General features: G+C 37.2%; 1 protein-coding gene across 1 annotated transcript in view; it reads right to left on the bottom strand.

Moving 5' to 3' along the window:
- The window catches only part of LOC110262154 (uncharacterized), a 170,274-nt gene that overhangs the window by 55,225 nt on the left and 96,242 nt on the right, over positions 1-18,807 (bottom strand). The gene's annotated exons all lie outside the window — the stretch shown is intronic.

Raw genomic sequence — 18,807 nt, 5'->3', positions numbered from 1 at the left:
TTTCAAAACCACTGATTAAACTGAAACATTTTAGCTCAGATATACAGTTTTAGACATTTTATTATTTAGTCCAGTTTACTGAAACAGACAGTTTTATCAAAACTAATTCTTTATACAAATACTTAAACTTAGCTCAGATATTTCTGTTTACTGTTAATTTTGAGGATTCGTCCCCTGCTGTGCTCTGTGATTTAATTCTTATCTTCATATCATAAATATGTCAACAAGGAAGCAAACACTATCAATTATTGTGATTCTTGTGAAAAATTCATCATCATCTATTAGCAAGCCTAAACCATATAGTGATTTTGAGTGGAATTATTAATAAGCATAATTCTCTTCTTATAAGGGGAAAAAGTACAAGAATGATTAAAGACTCAGGTAAGAGCAGATCTTAACTATACCAGGAAAGAAAAATATATGAAAGAATTGGGAGAGAAGAGTTATAAATGTACATAATTTTCAAAGATGGTCCCTAATGTAATTGGTAGATGGAATTTTCCATTTACTTAAAGGCACATGCATCCAACCAATGTATAAAATTTCCTTTTTGCAGGAAACATAACATATTTGAGTGAATTAGGGTAAAGCTGGGCCAGAAGACAAGGGTAAATTAGTTTCAGCTTTGGCGATAATGAGCAGAACTGGCTTAAAACTGAACCAGCAAAACCCATAGCAAAAGGTACACATAAAACCAAGGAAATAACTAATAATAGGGTGTATAGGTGCCGTTAGTCCCCTTGTAGGTTCCCTTAACCTGGCTAATGTACCCATATCCAGCTGTGGATATTGTTTACTCAGGGCCCATGGCTGCCTCTTTCTCCAAAGAACTGACCTGGGCTCCAAAATGTTAAATAACCCTTTATCTCCCCTTCCCAGCAATTCAACTGATAATAAGATAAAATGGCTGCCCTTATCCTCAGCCCCTCACCTCACCCGCCCCAAAGCTGGGTCAACTCTGGAATAAGTTAGCTACAGAGTCCCCATTGGGATCACGATAAAGCTAGTTTCACATTCTCTATTTCACATTTTTTTTTCCCTTCCCTGCTTCCTCTTGACAGAGAACACTCTCCCAGTAAACCAACTGAGTAAGACTCCCCACCTCTGGCTCTTTGTCTGGGAAATCTAATTTAAACCCTTAAAGTTCTGCAGTCTTAGCTTGCACAGAATGAGGGACGTGCCAGTTAAGAGGAAGTCTGAACTAATAGCTCATAAGGTTTTTTGTGGCTGGAGATGAGCCATTTCTTACTGTATAAAAAAATTATAAATCATGTATTTCCACGCTCAGTAACCTTATGATGTTTTTCTCACATCATAAGGTTACGAGCAGTTTTGGTACAGGGGGCCTGTCATACTCTTCAAAGATCCTACCCTTGATTGTGAACATGGGTGTCCAGCCCTTGCGGACACCCAGCCTCTAGCTCCTGATGGTGCATAGGAATGACAGCTCTGTAATTTGGCGAAAATATATTTGCATTACATGACTCTTCAGTTTGTAAGGCTTTACATTTCAGTGACTTGATGTGTTTTACCGCAGAGTCCTCAGTTCTGAAGCAGTGATGATCTGGCCTGCCCTCACCAGACAGTCTCTCAAGACTTATTTGCCGACCTTTATTTACTCCACAGGACTCACTGACAAGGATGTGTTCTCATGGTTTCCCACCCCATGGGAGAAAACAGCCAATGAGCTACATGGACTTGGTAAGTTCCACAGACTTCTATTGAAGAATCCTGAATGATAAACGCTGGCAAATAATTGTCCATTCTTTACCAGTTCTAAAAGCAGCTGCAAGGTAGAGGTCAAGAGAGGATACAATATAAAATTGAAAGCCTGGTATAGGGTTGCCAAATTTAGCAAATGAAAATATAAAATACCCAATTAAATTTGAAATTCAGATAAGCAATGACTAATTTTTTCTATATAAGTATATCCAAATATTATAAGAGATACACATATACTAAAAGTTTTTCATTATTTACCTGTAGTCCTATATTTTCTCTGATAGCTCTATGCAGGGGTACAACTAGAAGAAGGAGGGTTCTGACTAGAAGCTACTCCTCTAACACAACCAATCTGCCGCAGACTGATGGCAGAGGGTGGAGGCGGCAGTGGCTTCACTGGGAGCCCAGCTCAGCCTCCCAGGCCTCTGGACATGTCCATAAGATTATTATACTTGAGAAAACCCAGGCTTGGTCTCTTTCTTAGGCCACCAAGCCAAGTCTTGAACACTCTGCTTGGCACTTGGGTGCAGGATCCAACACTTTTCCACTATAAAATTTCTCTATCATTCATAACATTCAGAGGGTGACTCGGTATCACTTCCACAGCCTCCCCCATCATAGCCTTTCTCTAAATGCCTCCGCAAAGAGCTCGCTGTTCAAGTGGGGATATTGCAGGTCCTTTCTCCCAGCAACTGGTGTGAACAAAAAAGGGTGATATCCATCATCTTTGTATTTTAGGCTTCTTTTTTAAAATTGTTCTCCATGTGCCCTCCTTTGAACATATGGTATCCTCCTTGCTTATCTCATAGGCTGCATCAAACAGATTGGCCAGATCACAGTCTGAGTTCAGATACTGGTAAAAATGATGACTCATATTTGTTTTTATATGCTTTCATGTCACTACTGAAAAATCAACACCAATATTTACATAAGTTCATAGATATGAGGAGGTGATTTTTGTTTCTGTTGCCTAATTTGCCCCTAAGGTACACCCAGCGCATGGCAGTCTTATCATCCCAGGAGTGTATGCAAGCTGGCTTTCCATCATGCAGAGCCTGCCTTCCAAGTGAACACTCTGCAGGTCCCAAACCTTCACCAATCTGAGACTGGCTCCAACCTCCACATGGGAATGGAGGACCATGAGAACACTTCCCTGAGAGTGAGTTAAAGATGTAGAGCAAGGCAGAGCCCCCGTATACTCATCTGATGAAATTATGTGTGAGATATGATGAACTAAGAATTAACGGACACATAGAATTTGTAAATAATATCTTTAAATCATTTTTAAAAATGGCATACAACCCAATAGGAAAATAGGTGAATTGCAAAAATAGGCAATTCAGAAAAAATATGAAATTGACTCAATACATACTCTTAACAATAACTCAGGGACTGAAAATTGAAATGCACACACTAAGTAACATTTTTATCCATTACATTTTTTAAAATTGAAGAGACAGATAATATCCATAACTGACAATGATGAGGAAAAAGAGGCACTCTCATATTGTACTGCTGAAGAAAGTATAAAATGGCAATGCCTGTTTAAACAGCCCCTTTTTAAAATGTTAATATCCATCAATTTAGTGATTCTATTTTGGGTATATATCTTAGTGAAACTTTTACACATGTATAAAGAGGAATGAAAGGAACAATATTGCATGCAATAACCCAAGACTATAAACCATCTAAATATACAAAATATATCTACACTACTTAGTATGAAATACTAGGAATGGAATACCTAGTATGGAATTCCTATGGAATACTAGGTAATAATTTTTAATTATATGTACATTTAAAATTAAGATACCTAAAATATATTGCTCAATGAAAAGAGTAATTTTCAGAATAATAGGAATTTGGTTCTTTGTAAGAGTAAGCAAAATCGAAATATACTTAATAAGTAGAAAAAGATTCACATGGATAAAGACCAGCTCTTACTAAAAATATTTGAAAAGAAAGTGCAGTTTGGGGAGGGGAAAAGAGAAAGTTTTCACTCTTTGTATGTTTGAAGTGTTAAAATAACCATGGATTCATTTGTGTAATTGTAAATGCACAAGCACAGAATACATATTTATGGTAGAAGAAGAATGGCCACAAATTTGACATTCCTTCCTTTGACAGGTGGCATCTGTGTACCTTTCCCTTGGATCAGGGCTCTGTCTATTGCACTGTACTGACTAATAGAATATGGCAGCACTGATGCTGAAATAGTTTCCAGGCCCAGGTCTTAACAGATTGGCCATTTCTGCTTTTGCTCTCTTGGAACACCCATTCTCAGGGTGCCTATGGGAAGCTAGCCAGCCATCTTGGCTATTCAGCCTACTTAAGTCTTCAGCAGTTGACTATATAGCACTAAAGACTGCAAGCAAGAATTGCCCAACTAAGTCTAGTCAACACCAAAAACTATGAGAGGTAATTATAAATTGTTATTTTAAGTCACTGAATTTTGGGATGGTTTATTACATGGCAATATATAACAAGAACAAGATAAATAATATGCTTTAAAACACTCAGCATTCTACATATAGGACTTCAAATGATGAAGAAGACTACAAAATACCAAATCTATCTATCCAGAGAAAGTTCATAAACATTGGTCAAAGCAAAATTTTATCTGCCTAGCACAATCTTGAACATGTAGCAAATGTCTTATAAATATGGTAAAATATAGATAGACACAAGAGAGCTATACAGTCAAGGAAAGGCAAAGAGAGGAGAAGGTATCTAACTTAGGTGAAAATGATAAATATATTTCCTTTCAGATTTATCCAATTCTCTTCACCAATACTGAAATGACATACTCTCCTTCATTTCACAGTGTGTTTTGTTCTAATCATCTATTTATGTGTAGTTAACACTTTACCTAACAAAAGAAAGGACAATACAATCACCTTTTGCCCTGATACCTTCAATTTTCCCAAAAAAGTTTACATGCTTAGTACAGAAAAATGTTTCCAATAAAATTATGAAAATATTTAAATGAGTAAACCTAGAAGACTTTGCTTGAAGATATGCATTTAAGAATAGTTCTTCTTTGTAGAAGGTCATATAATACTTGTGGCATTAGGGGACTAAACAATATTACTGGCTTCTTCAAATGGAGGGAAGATTACCTCCTAGAACGTAAGGCTCACCTAGAGAGTGCTGAGTTCAGAGAATCATAAAATGTTTATCCTGAAATAACTTCAAGTACATACCCCTTGTTTGCTAAAGAATGTTGAAACTGTGGAGTTCCCTTTATGGTGCAGTGGAAACAAATTCTACTAGTATCCATAAAGATGCAGGTTCGATCCCTGGCTTTGCTCAGTGGGTTGGGGATCCAGCATTTCCATGAACTGTGGTGTACATTGCCAAGGCTCGGATCCCATGTTGCTGTGGCTGTGGCATAGGCTGGCAGTTGTAGCTCCAATTGGACCCTAGCCTGGGGACTTCCATATCCTTGGGTGCAGCCTAAAAAAAAAAAAAAAAAGTTGAAATTGTGAGGAGGATTCTCCAAGGTAATATTAAGGAAGATGAAGGGCTGCACAGGAAGAGGGGCATGGCCACAGTGTCAGTGGAAGAGCCTGCAATGTGGGGCACAAATCTTATGTCCACAGATGAAACAATTTAAAAATTGCATTTCATAATATTAGTACTAAGGTAGATCATCATCAGTGTAGAAAAAGAATGTCATACATATTTGAGAGGAAACCAAGAGTCCTCTGCTCTTACATATAAAGGCAGAGCAGCTTGTCTCCGTGCAACCCTCCTATCAGTAACAAACATAGTTGTTGAATAAAATTAAAACAAACAGTAAACAAGAAATGAAAATCACAGATTTTTATGGCATTGCAAAGCAATCAAGGCATCAGAATTTGAGGGGCCACAATCTTAGAGAAAAGGAAAAATCATTGAAGTCAACTGACATTTTTCTCTTCATTTACCTTGAAGTATTTATTATTTCTTTCTTTCTTTTTTTTCTTTGTTTTTGTCTTTTCAGGGCCACACCCACAGTATATGAAAGTTCCCAGGTTATGGGTCAAATCGAGCTGCAGCTGCCAGCCTACACAGTAGCCACAGCAATGCAGGATCCAAACTGTGTCTGAGACTTAGACAACAGCTCACAGCAACACCAGATCCTTAACCCACTGAGCAGGGCCAGTCTTTCACTCTGATTTTCAGATTCATTACCACTGAGCCACAATGATAACCCTGTATTTTATTATTCTTAATCTGTAAGCATTAAGAGGAAAATCCAAAATTAAAGCAGTGTCTAAGAAATAGAATTTTAAGCAGCACTTCAACAATCTCGCAAACTAGGAGAGAATAATTGGAATGTGGACTACTGAAACAGTCAGGACTTATGGGGCCAAGATCTTAGGGAAAAAAAGGAAATAATGGAGAAGGGAAAGAATACTCTGAACTGCATTTTTCACTTGAGATTTGTAGATTCTGAAGTTTCCTGGGATGAGAAGCTGAGATTAGCAGAGCAGGGGCAAAGAGGCTAAATATCTAGGCAGAGCTTCTAGCAATCTTGTATTGCTAGGGAAACAAAACTGAAGTTCAGGCTTCCAGAAGAAGAATTTTGATTAAGATGCCCTACTTTCATTTGAAACTCAAGAAGAATTCTCATGCATTGCTAGTAGGAATGCAAATTTTTCCAAAGACCTCTCAGAACAAGAATGCGTACATTTGTTTTGGTACATGGATATTCTGTTTTACAAAGTCACTCAGGGATCCAGGCTCTCACTGGCCCCACCATCTTCAAATGGCTTCCATCTTGGCTGCCAATTGAAAGTCATCTCTTAGATTGGGTGATAGAGATTATAGAGGAAAAAAACAGAAGGCTTTTATGGCTTTGGCCCTATAAGTGATCAACAACACTTCCATCCACATTCCATTGGCAAGAACCCAATTATATGGCCACCTTTCACTGCTAGGGGAATTTAAGTCTGAACCTGAGAGACAAGCAAATGGATTTGCTGAACAGCTAGCCAGTCTTTGCCTAGCCGGTTTCTCGTCATTGACGTACATATAGATAGCATTCTTCAAACAATGCTAGACATAAAAAATGCTTAATAGATATTTCACATCTTAATTTTGTTTTACTGCATACGAGTAAAATTTCTCTATGAACACACCAGTATCTTAGAGCAGGTAGACCGGATACTAAAAGAAAAGACTATCTAGGCTCAAAATGTCATCCTCAAGCTTTTTGCTGATTTAACAGGAAAATTTAATAGAAACTTCTTTAGTTCTTAACTTATGCATACCAATGATACATTTGTTCCAAAAAGAAGGAAATTTTACAAGTTGAAAAACTAATGATATAAATAGTTATTAAAGATTATAAACTGCTGTGTGAGATGAATATTCACAGCTGGTAAAAGAAGTCTTAAATATAGAAGTTCTCATGGCATTCTGAGCATTAACCCTTTTCAAAAGCTAAACAAATTGCTTTGTGATTAATATCTAATTTGAATATACCATGGTAAATTATTTTAAGCAGTTGCTCTTGAGAGAAACTGGCATTTTTGGTCAATTTATTTTATTATGTTTTTGAATTTTACCCACTCATGTTTAAGGATAAACTTAGACCTGAGGATGCAATCCTAGTCACTGTGTCTTTCACTTGGATTTTCCAGGGTGATAAGAATGTGCTATGTGCACAAGTATTAACTTATCAGTCTTTTTTTTAGCAGTCAAGGAATTGCAAATAAGTACAAAGACAGGTCATGATTAAACAGAAAATGTATTGATTCCTGTGTCCTCCATTTATCATGAAATTTACAATATAAATTTCATCATGGTACATAGAAACTTTATTGTTGTTGTTAATAGTTTACCTTGCCTTTGACCAAGTTTAAACAATTGGGAATTATTCATACATTTTATCAGTCCTTGAATTGATCTTAAACATTTTTAAATAGCTTGCTCGCTAATTTATAGTTTGCTCAATTTATGTTGAGACATCAGCCAGATAAGGAAGTAAATCTCTTGGCTAACATTTGTTAATCTGGCTACCCTCTGGGAAGCACTCCCTCCTTGTTCATTACATATATTATGTATTTTATGTCTTAAATTCATCTCACCACCCATGTAAGTTAGATATAAGGACTGACATTGTGACTTAATTAGTACTTTTCTTTCTGACTGGATTATGCCTTGCTAGTCATTAAATATTTTAAGTATTTCTAGAAATTAACTCCCATTTTAAAGAAGTTGTAAAAGAAAAGCAGATTGTAGGACAACTTTTTTTTTTCTTTTTAGGGTGGCACCCATGGCAAATGGAAGTTCCCAGGCAAGGGTCTAAAGGGAGCTACAGCTGCCAGCCTAGCCACAGCCACAGCAACGTGGGAGCTGAGCCTCATCTGACGTACATCACAGCTCATGGCAACAGTCAGCTCCCTGACCCATTGATCGAGGCCGGGGATCGAACCTGTGTCCTTATGGATACTAGTCAGATTTGTTTCCGCTGAGCCACAATGGGAGTTCTGGGACAACTACTGATAATGGTTAAAATGCACATCAGATAAAAGATGGAATAGAGACAAACGTATATCAAAATCCAAGAGATAGAATCTTTGTAACAAATTATATTGAATACCCTTGCAAAATAAATTTCAACTTGTATTTATTCGAATACTTATTGCATGATACTTATTAAGTGTTAACTTTATAAAAGTCAAATCACATGAGGAAAGCATTTGCATGCATTAAAATATGTGCTTAATTATAAAAATGAGAAATCACAAATCATCAGAGAGAAAGTGTAGTGTATTCACTATTACAAAAATAGAGCATAGTGTGTCTGATGTTATGTATGCTTTGACACTTCCTTTACCATAAGCAGACTATCACAACATAAACCCAAACCAAACTGTAAAGTCTTGAAAATAGCTAGGTAGTGTGTGTGGTTGTACCTGAGAAAAAGGTATCAGAGCAGTAGATTAGCAAGTGGGAGTTTTTTTTCCTTTTTACATCACACCTGTGGCATATAGAAGTTTCCAGGCTAGGGTTCAAATTGGAGCTGCAGCTGCAGCCTATACCACAGCCATGGCAACACCAGATCCAAGCCACATCTCCAACCTACACTGATTCCTTAACCCACTAAGCCAAGCCGGGGATTGAACCTGCATCCTTGCAGAGGCGTTAGGTCCTTAACTCACTGAGCCACAGTGGGAACTCCAAGAGTTTCTTTTCCTCTTATCTTTCTTTTACTCACGCACACATATTCACCAGAACATTTATAGCATAAAAATTTTTTTTTCTCTACCATGAAACAATTATGAGATACCTTTAAATAAAGAAATCTTATGTTTTGCTTTGTACTGTTATCCTTGGACTAATAAAAAAAAGGGAATTTATGATAATAAAAATCTGGCAATCAATGCAACTTATTCACATTTACACAAATACATGGCATCTGGCTCTGTCTGGAGGGATCTATACTCTGGTTCAATCTTAGTTTCTTACAACATATCCATAAATTCCCCAAACAGCTAATCATGAAAATATTAATGAAATGAGCACATGCTTTATTTATAAGTCTTGGCATACTAGGCCCTTATTACACTGCCAGAGAAGAGGAATATTAAAATAAATGATATCGGTGTTCAACACTGAAAATAAATCAACAGAGCCACAATGTCAGTTATAATAGATTCCAGTCAAATGTCATTTTGTCACCTTAAACTGAATTGACATTTTCAACAATTCTAGGATAATTTCAGCTAACTATATAATTGGCTAAGTGGTATAATTAAAAAACCCTAAATACATAAAGTATTACAAAGGTAATACTTTATATTATATACATAAAGAAATACCCTTAATACATTTTAGATTTTTCAGAATTATATATTAGGGATTCACACACTGAAACACAAGTTTGTAATTCACTAAACTACACACCATATTTATAAAAATCACCAATATAATGTATAGTAGTGCTTTATTAAAAACAGAATTTATTTCTTTTTTATCTTTGTTAAGGTAAAATGTTTGGCTAAAGCAAAAAGCAATTGTTTGTTGGAAGCAGAATCCTGCACAAAATTGTAAAGGTTTAGGTCACTATTCAGACTGGCATCACCTCTAGGAGGCACCATTCTCACTGGACATTTGTGCAGTTTACAGACACATATGGTGCCTTTCGGTGGAATCATTTCCAGAATCCACTATTTAAGCAAATGATATGTCATCTCTGATTTCTAGCCTACCATACTCCTTTATCCTTTGCAAAAACCATTCATGGCATTTCAAATGGTTTTGGCCTCTTTCTTATCTGCTGAGTGGTTGACTTTTGTGAAACTTTTCTCCTCAATTAGTCTCGAATTGGCTGCTCCTGCAGAGACCCCGTTAGAGCTGTTTTTCCATTAGAGACATTTCAAACCCCTATCTCTCCAGACACTCATGCCCTTGAATAGATCTAACACGTTTAATTTCTTCATTCATCTAGCTGGTTTAGAATTTGCTAATTCATACATATGACTGCAGTCAGAATTTAACAGAAAGTGCCTTTAGAGTTGCGTTCAAAACAAAGGATGGCCCAAAACAGGAATGGCAAGTTGAATCTGCCATGAATTTATGGTACCTCACAAATGACCCACCACAGAGTTACAATCTCATCAAGAATGACCGGTCAATTAACCTTCGTATAATTCAAAGTCATTCACTCATTACTGCAGGCAAGCAAAGTCATCACAAGGATAGCATACTCTTCCTTCTCAGCATGTGGAAATTGTCACCTTTATTCTCAGAATTCTTGTCTTTGGATATCAATGCTAAAATTCCCTTCTTGACTTTAATACTCTATAACATAAAACATTATCAACAATTCAAAATAGAGCATATATCAAAAATATAGCAGATTTTCAAATAACTTACTTTCCCATCTTTATAAAAATTATTTCTAAAAATATCATTACAACATTTATAATCTCATAAATGGATTCTGTGTTTAATTGACTACAATTCCAGATTTGAGGACATTTTAAAACATCCCATCTTTGTAGTTCTCTAAAAAGAGAGAGGGTAACTTCTCTAAAAGTTTTCCCTCTTGATACTTACTATTTAAGGGACACTTTCAAATGTCCGTTCCCAGTTTAAAATTCTCTCCTGGGTTTGCAACCTCTATTACTTATCAGCACATCCATTTAGTTCTCATTCTAAACCTGAGCTCACCGTCCTCCCCACAAACCTGCTCTACTGTCATGCTCCCGCTGCCTGTCTTAGTAAATAGCACTGCCATTTACCTGAGTTACTCTGGTTAGAACTCCAGATGCTAGCCTGGGCATCGTCTTCCCTGTCATCTTTCACATCTTCTTAGCCACAACCTGTAAATTCTACCTCCTACATACTCTGTCAGCTGTCTACTTCTCTCCTCGCCATGTGAAAGCCCCCTAGTCCAACCACCAACTTCTCTTGCTCGGACATTCGAAACAGCCTTAGAACTTCTCTCTCTGCAACATTAACCCTATTAACTGAAAAATTAACTTTTTAACTATTTCTACTATTTTCTCCTTTGGTCATAAAATTTTAATATCACATTTCTCTGCTTCCCCCATTCCATTGTGTAGCATTTATGGTGATAAAACTTGTCACCTAATACTCATCCCTCATGCTGAACTGAATGAAGTTTTAACCAACACCAAATCATTATTATTAGCAGCCTTATCATGCCATTATATTTAAGTCATTTTCCTTTATTTCCATGCTCAATAGAATAATTACTCTAAGTGTGAAATCTAATATAAATATTTATTAGCTACACTGATCGCAATATGTACAAATAGCTTAGAAGCTAATGGTATCAACCATGCTGCCTTTGCATAGGATTTTAAATGTTCTACTGAATGGTGCAATGAAAGAAGTGGATTCTAATACATCATGAGACATGTAGCCAAAATGTTCTGAGCTGAATCAGAGGCAAAGCACCACAGATCAAGCAGACCCTTCACTATAAGTAAGAATATATCAGCTCTTTTATAGTAATTTTTCAAAGCAAAAAGAATCGCTCTCTCCAGTGATTTATAATGGACAATTTTCTGTTTTTCTGGCTGTTTAGCAACTTCAACACCCTTGCTACTTGGGAGAATCTCCACATTTCTGGTTTAAGCTTCTCCAGGGTAGAACCCACAAAACTTGATTCACTTATCTTTGGGGCTCAGGTTCAGTTGTTGAGATCAGAGATTACTAAGGCAAGACCTCACTTCAGAACCGAGCCACACAAAGAAGGAAAATGCACATGGAATCCACTTTGCTGTTAGGGTGATGGCAGAGGTAGCTGGTTCTCAGAGTGGCAGTGGTTGCAAGATTGCATTTCTGGCTCTGAAACAATGCCAGTAGGAGTGGCAGTAATTTAGAGTTCCTGGCAGAGGGGGTGTAGAGAGTGGGAGCGGCAGCAGTTTAGACAGCAAGCCAGTTCTGTGGCATGATTTTGGACAATGTTCCTGGAAGCTGCATCTTGAGCCTGGTTATTTAGTCACCTTAGCTTTCTCTGAGTTACCCATTTAGAAAATAATAATAAATGCCTTTTCTGCTTCCTCAGTAAGAGTTAATTTCTGTTACTTTTAAGCAGAATCTCTATGAATATCATAACATAGAATTTGTTTAACAACTCCAAACCGATAAAATCCAGCTGGAATTGCACCCAGAGTGGGACAAAAAGAATGAAGCAATTAAAATTTTAAGTGATAATTTTCAAGTGCTAATAGTTACCAGGCACTATGTTAAAGCTTGTCACACATCATCTCCTTTAATCTTCACAATAGCCTAATGAGGACAATATTATCCCCATGAGGCCAAAGAGGAAACAGAGACAGAGATTAATTAACGACCCCAAGGTCTTCGTGCTATTGATTACCAGCGCCCTGTGACACTATATATCTAGGTCACCAGTATTCTTGCTTATGGCCACTGAAATTGTTTCATATTACTGATAAGTTTCAATCAATGAGGTAATAAATCAACTCACCATTTACATGAGCTATTGTTATCCATACGACTCTCTGCCAGATGGCTATAATAAATGTGGACATGTGGGTAATTGGCTGACTCTCTGGCCTTGCTGGGCATTTTTCCATGTTTATCTTTAGGTGTGAGGTTCTTCAAGTGTAAGTCCTGTATCTGCTATTTAACACATTAAACATCAACTTTCAACCTTGCCTGGATGACTAGGCTCATCTTCCCTTAGATGTCAACATAGCATCAGAGTAATCCTAGGTCTTTTTTTGTCTGTTCTTAGGAGTACTTACAGAATGTAAACATTTTTATCTGGGTCTATTTTAGAAGGAATCAACCAACTAGAAAACAGAAAACTTCTAGAAATTCAAGTTGAAATAAGTCTATGGAAACTGACAAGATAGTTTCCCAAACCAGGGTATAGTTAACACCAATAATCATTTGTTACCCCTTAAAATATATGACGGCAGAAGCAAAATCCTTCAATAGATTGAAAAATAGATTTTAAAAATACATATGGAGTTCCCATCGTGGCGCAGTGGTTAACGAATCTGACTAGGAACCATGAGGTTGAGGGTTCGGTCCCTGCCCTTGCTCAGTGGGTTAACGATCCGGTGTTGCCGTGAGCTGTGGTGTAGGTTGCAGACGCGGCTCGGATCCCACGTTGCTGTGGCTCTGGCGTAGGCCGGTGGCTACAGCTCCGATTCGACCCCTAGCCTGGGAACCTCCATATGCTGTGGGAGCGGCCCAAGAAATGGCAAAAAGACAAAAATAAAAATTAAAAAAATAAAATAAAATAAAAAATAAAATAAAATAAAAATACATATGACATTTTAAGCCAAATTATTTATATAATATTAATAGTAAAAAAATTTTTCTGCAAAGAAATCTAAACTATGTGTTTGTTTCTCCTATTTCCAAAAGGTCCACAATATCTTTGCAAGGGATTATGGAGAGGGCACTTTTTTTTTTTTTTTTGACTTTTTGACTTTTTGCCATTTCTAGGGGCACTTCTGTGGCATATGGAGATTCCCAGGCTAGGAGTCTAATTGGAGCTGTAGCCGCAGGCCTACACCGGAGCCACAGCAACAGGGGATCCGAGCTGCATCTGCAACCTACACTACAGCTCACAGCAAAGCCAGATCCTTAACCCACTGAGCAAGGCCAGGGATCAAACCCGCAACCTCATGGTTCCTAGTCGGAAGGGCACTTAAAGTCTAAATAAAACATTTTTTTAAAAAAAAGGGAACATGTGTGGGGAAAATTTTAATTGAATAGACTTATAACCTATACTCATTTATAAGGATTTCTCTTGCAGGTTGCTTAGCTGACCTCAGTCCTCCAAAGATAGATTTCCCATCATAATGTCATGCAGACCATTCTCCTAAGTAATGTAAGTTGGGTGTCCAAGCAGAAAATTCTCTTTTGTTGCTAACTCTCCCTTGCTGGAGACCTCGCTTCCTAATTTATCTTCCATCTTCCTCTGTGACCTCAGAACCTATCAGTTTGCAGTTGCCCCATTTCACTGGCCACTTTTATTATTTCTTATATAAGGCTGAATTGATTTTGTCAAATTTTTAAACTTTTATTTCTACCTTGTGTCTGTATTTAGCACCATTTTCCTATGTGGTTTTGGTTCTAATTCTCCCATTTTTGTCTTTTAGTTCTAATTCTCCCATTTCTGTCTCTCCTAGGAAGAAGGAAAATGGGAATCTGCTCTTAGTATCAACTCTAAACTTCAAAAGAATAGGGACCTTTATCACTTTTGTTCATTGCCTTATTCCCAGTGGCTGGAAGATCACTTAGTACTATACTCATTACCCATTAAACCAGTTCTTTCCACTTAGTAGAAGGTAGTTAAACTCTAATTTGCCTTTATAGATTTTGGAAACAAAGAGATGAACTACCATGAGCTCTAATTTCCTAATCTGTTAATTGAGAAGAAAAGTAATCTTGCTGCTTCATATGAAAGTTTAAAGAAGCAGTTTCTAAATATATGTGATAATGCTTTGTATACATAAACATTCTTAATAGTTCTTTGTTCATGTAGCTCTTAGGTAAAATACTTTCCATTAATTCCTATTTCTTCTGCCTTGCTGTTTGACTTCACTTTGATTTCTTTCTGTCAACAGGTTTTCTTCTTCTACATTACTATAAGCTTTTTTTTCTTTGAAATGGCATTTGTGGAAATTAAAGTTGATAGGTGTTTTAAAAAATAAGGTGTTTATTTGCTAATAAAGATTATCCATTGGAACACTTATTTCTTAGTAATCAAAACCCACTACTCTAGTCATCACCATACCAAAGACTGTCTTCAAGGCTACAGCCCTGAGATTTTATATAGTATTGACATCAGTTAATTCAAGCTTTGAAAATATGCAATTTAGGAAAATTGTATTCAAATTTGAATTAAGTAATATTTTATTAATATGTAGGAAATGTATCTCCTTCTCATTCAATTTCTAATTAACAAGAACCTTTCGGTTAAATAAAGGTAAACCATGTTTGGTTTTTGGTACTTAAATTCCTGCAAAAATAATTACTGTACCATCTCTTCAGAAATACAAGTCTGTACCTCATATTAATCTTTTACTTAATTATGTCAAGACAAGATTGTACCATTTATTCATTTTCATAATAATTTATTTTTAGTATTCAAAGCAGATTCCTTAATAGTATAAAAGCAAAAATAAGAACAAATTGGAATCATTTTATCATTTTTCCACTTTCAAAATGTAAAAAAAAAAAAAAAAAAAAAAAAGTCCTTGAAATCATTTATGTTATAAGAGCACCACTTTTTAATGCTAGAAAACCTTCAGGTAATAAGTTAAGGTAGGGATAGTTATGAGCTCCCTAAAATTCATATATTAAAATCCTAACCCCTGTACTTCAGAATGCAACTCTATTTGGAGTCAGAGCTTTTAAAGAATTAATTAAATTAAAATGAAGTCATTATGGTGGGCCCTAATCTAACATGACCTGTGTCCTTTTAAGTAGAGGAAATGTGGACACAGACACAGAGAAAATTATGTGAAGACATAGGGAGAAATTGTCCATCTATGAGCCAAGAAGAAAGGCCTCAACAGATTCTTTTCTCACATCCCTCAGAAGAAACTAACCTTGGCCTTGGGCCATCTAGCTTAAGTTTGTCTTTATAATTACTGTTAAAATGATACTGTCAAAGTCCTCCTAGTACCCTGCTATAGCAGGTGGTAGTAATGCCCTTCCAGCAGCTGTCTGTGGTACTTTTCGTGGCAGCCCTAGCAGGCAAATACAAAAGCTATTGGAAGATAGGGGGAAATGACCTCCCAGCCCTAAGAATAGGTCTGCTTCTGCTGTGGCATAAACTAGTGACTAAACTCTTCTTATGTGCTTCATACCCTTTATAGAGTCTTTAAAAATAAATGCACTTTTAATTCATCGTTGAGAGAATCAACGATGTTTTATTTTTTAATTATATAATTCAGCTACTTGTTCATAATAAGTGGTGACATACAACTGAAGGTGTTAGTGAGAAGGGATAAAATCACATTATCTACCTTTATTATAGCTTCAAGTCTGAATAAATCAAAGATCATATCATTATTCTAAAGTACTGCAACATAAAATATAATATGAAATATAATATAAAAATTGATAAACAACCTATAACTCAGATCAACTAATAGTACAGTGGAAGTCTTTGTAACCTGCTATAATAGGTGCCAGTAATGCCCAATCCAGATTCCATTCACAAAACAGATGCAGCCCATCCCCCACATGCTGTGAATATTGACTACTGACAGCTCACAGATCTCTCCTCCTATGGAGAATTGCCCATGGCCAAATGGGAACCACTTCGCCCAGAAGGTTAAGCCTCTGTGGGGGAGGGGAGCAACAAGTAGCCAATAACCGACCTACCACAGGTACCTCAAAGTGGAACCAGCTCCATGGTACAATTCATGCTCCGGAATCTCCATGGGGAACAGTCTGAAACTTTGAAGCTTGCCTCCAGCAGAAACCACTTCCTTGGTTGCCCTTTCTCCCTGCTCTATCCTGCTCTATCCCCATAATGCGCTTCTCCTGAAAGCACTCTGGATCATTCCCTTGTACAGTAATTCAGGCTTAGCTTTGCTCAGGCTCTGCTCCTAGGAAAACTAACCTCAGGTTGTTGGTACAATCAGGAGTCAGAGGAAGCAAATGCTAATGATGGAAGTCTCAAGTTTGATCACTCATTAATCAAATGGCTATGGGAACCCATCGCTAGTGGAAGATAGAGAATTGATAGTCTCTAGCATACTGCAGCACTAAGATTTACTGGTGCCCCCTTCATAATCTTCATTCCTCTGTATTGGGTGAACTGAGACAGCACATAAATGGAGGGGGGTGTATTAGTTGGTGCAATGATGTGTGTGTGGACGGGAATAACAACTATAAGTACTGTGGAGTTAGGTGGCTATGGCAAAGTGCTCTATCACACTGGAAAGAGAAAATGAAAGACTCAGATTTAATAATAAATGTTTCAAGCCAAGTATGAGTCTGGGAGCCCTCTTGGCAGCATTTAAAATGCCAACAATTGAACTGTAGCTGAAGGGCAGTACAGCTGAAATTCAGGCATAAGTCTTAATTGTAAGAGAGGCAGAAGTTTAAAGAAGGTTGCATTCTTGGCTTAGCTAAGTATTCCATAACAAAGTCACAGCCCTGCAAGGCAAGAAGTAGGAACCCTGAGACTCTGGATGGAAATATCTTCACTAGATCCCCTTGAGTACTTGAATTTCCAGATTCCCCCAAATCCTGTGAGATAACAAAAGGAGCCCACATTCCTTTGCTTGAAAACAGGGGGAAACCCTTTATTTAAAGAAGACCCTGTGGAGTTCCTAGACATGGAAGGTGCTCTATAGATACCCTATAAGACAATGATTATTCTCCTTAAGACCTGCTCCCACCTCTATTCTTGGCTCCCTGGATCTACAAGTTGGGTCAAATTTCAACAAAATATGACGAGTAGTATTCTAGGCCTGCTGAGAGAGGACTGAGATTATATATCAAAGGAGCTGCAGAATCTGGCTAACATGTGCTAGCAGGAAACAAGAATATGCCTGAGAGTGAATCGTGAGGCTGTTGGATCAAGAGAAATAGATAATTAAACTAGGCAGGGGAGGGTTTGTCAGTATAGAAACATTCTCCTCTCCTAGACACAAGATTTTCCATCCCTGAAGAGATGGGCCAGATACACTTCTGGGAATGGCTTTTAGAAGCTTATAAAAGGAAATGGCTCAAATTAAATAGAGATGCTGAGACCACCAATTCAGACTATTGACAAAGAGATAAAAATAATAAAACTCAGAGCAGTGAGCATTCTAGGGTAGTTCTACTATTTAAGTATTAGCATTTCTTGGAAGATCCTGGAACACACTCCATTTGCCCACAGCAGTAAGAAAAGCAGACTGCAAAGGAGCACGAGCATTGTTGAGAAGCTCACCAGTGGCTGCTTTCTGCAGGCTGGGACTGATGGTAAGAGATGCTGTTAGATAATAGGGCTCTCTAGTAGCAAGGAGATGACAGTATCCCCAAATAGCACTGAACATAATTATTGTAATAAGCAACAAGGTCAGATTGATCTTTAAAAAGATCAATCTATAGGGATCTACTGTCATGGATAATAGAAAATAATTTTCCTAGGAGCATGATAGATGGGCAGCCAACAAGGATATTTGTTAACATAATCAGAAAATATCAAGTATAGAAAAAAAGGTTGAGGTCAGCTAGACAAATGGAAATTCAAGTTCTCAAACTCAGAGCCCATTAACTGAAGGAATGACCAGGTCCCTATCACGAAGGACCATGAAACACCATGCCAGTTACATACTGTGGTGATTTCCCTAGTCTTTTTCTTTCAAGGGATGTATAGCCATGTACTTAGGTGACTATACATTGAGGAGTGTTCAGATCTTTCTAGCTCTGTTGAATAGAGTCTGATCTGTCATTAATATCTGGGAAGCCAAAGTGTCCTCCTCACTCCTCTGTTAAAGTGAGAGTATATGATGTCAGGCAGTAAGTGAAGTCCTAGCTTAGGTTTGGGTCCATCTCATCATAAGTCCACCAGATATAGAGACCCAACTAATAGAAATTTCTCAGGTTCTCAAATGTATGATTGAA

Source organism: Sus scrofa, chromosome 8 (assembly GCF_054392235.1).
Source record: "Sus scrofa isolate SSC_HxYL_T2T_F1_AM1 chromosome 8, Sscrofa_HxYL_maternal_Yorkshire_Landrace_v2.0, whole genome shotgun sequence".
NCBI lineage: Eukaryota > Metazoa > Chordata > Mammalia > Artiodactyla > Suidae > Sus > Sus scrofa.
The sequence above is the reverse complement of the archived record's forward strand: the minus strand, read 5'-3'. Positions and strand labels throughout refer to the sequence as shown.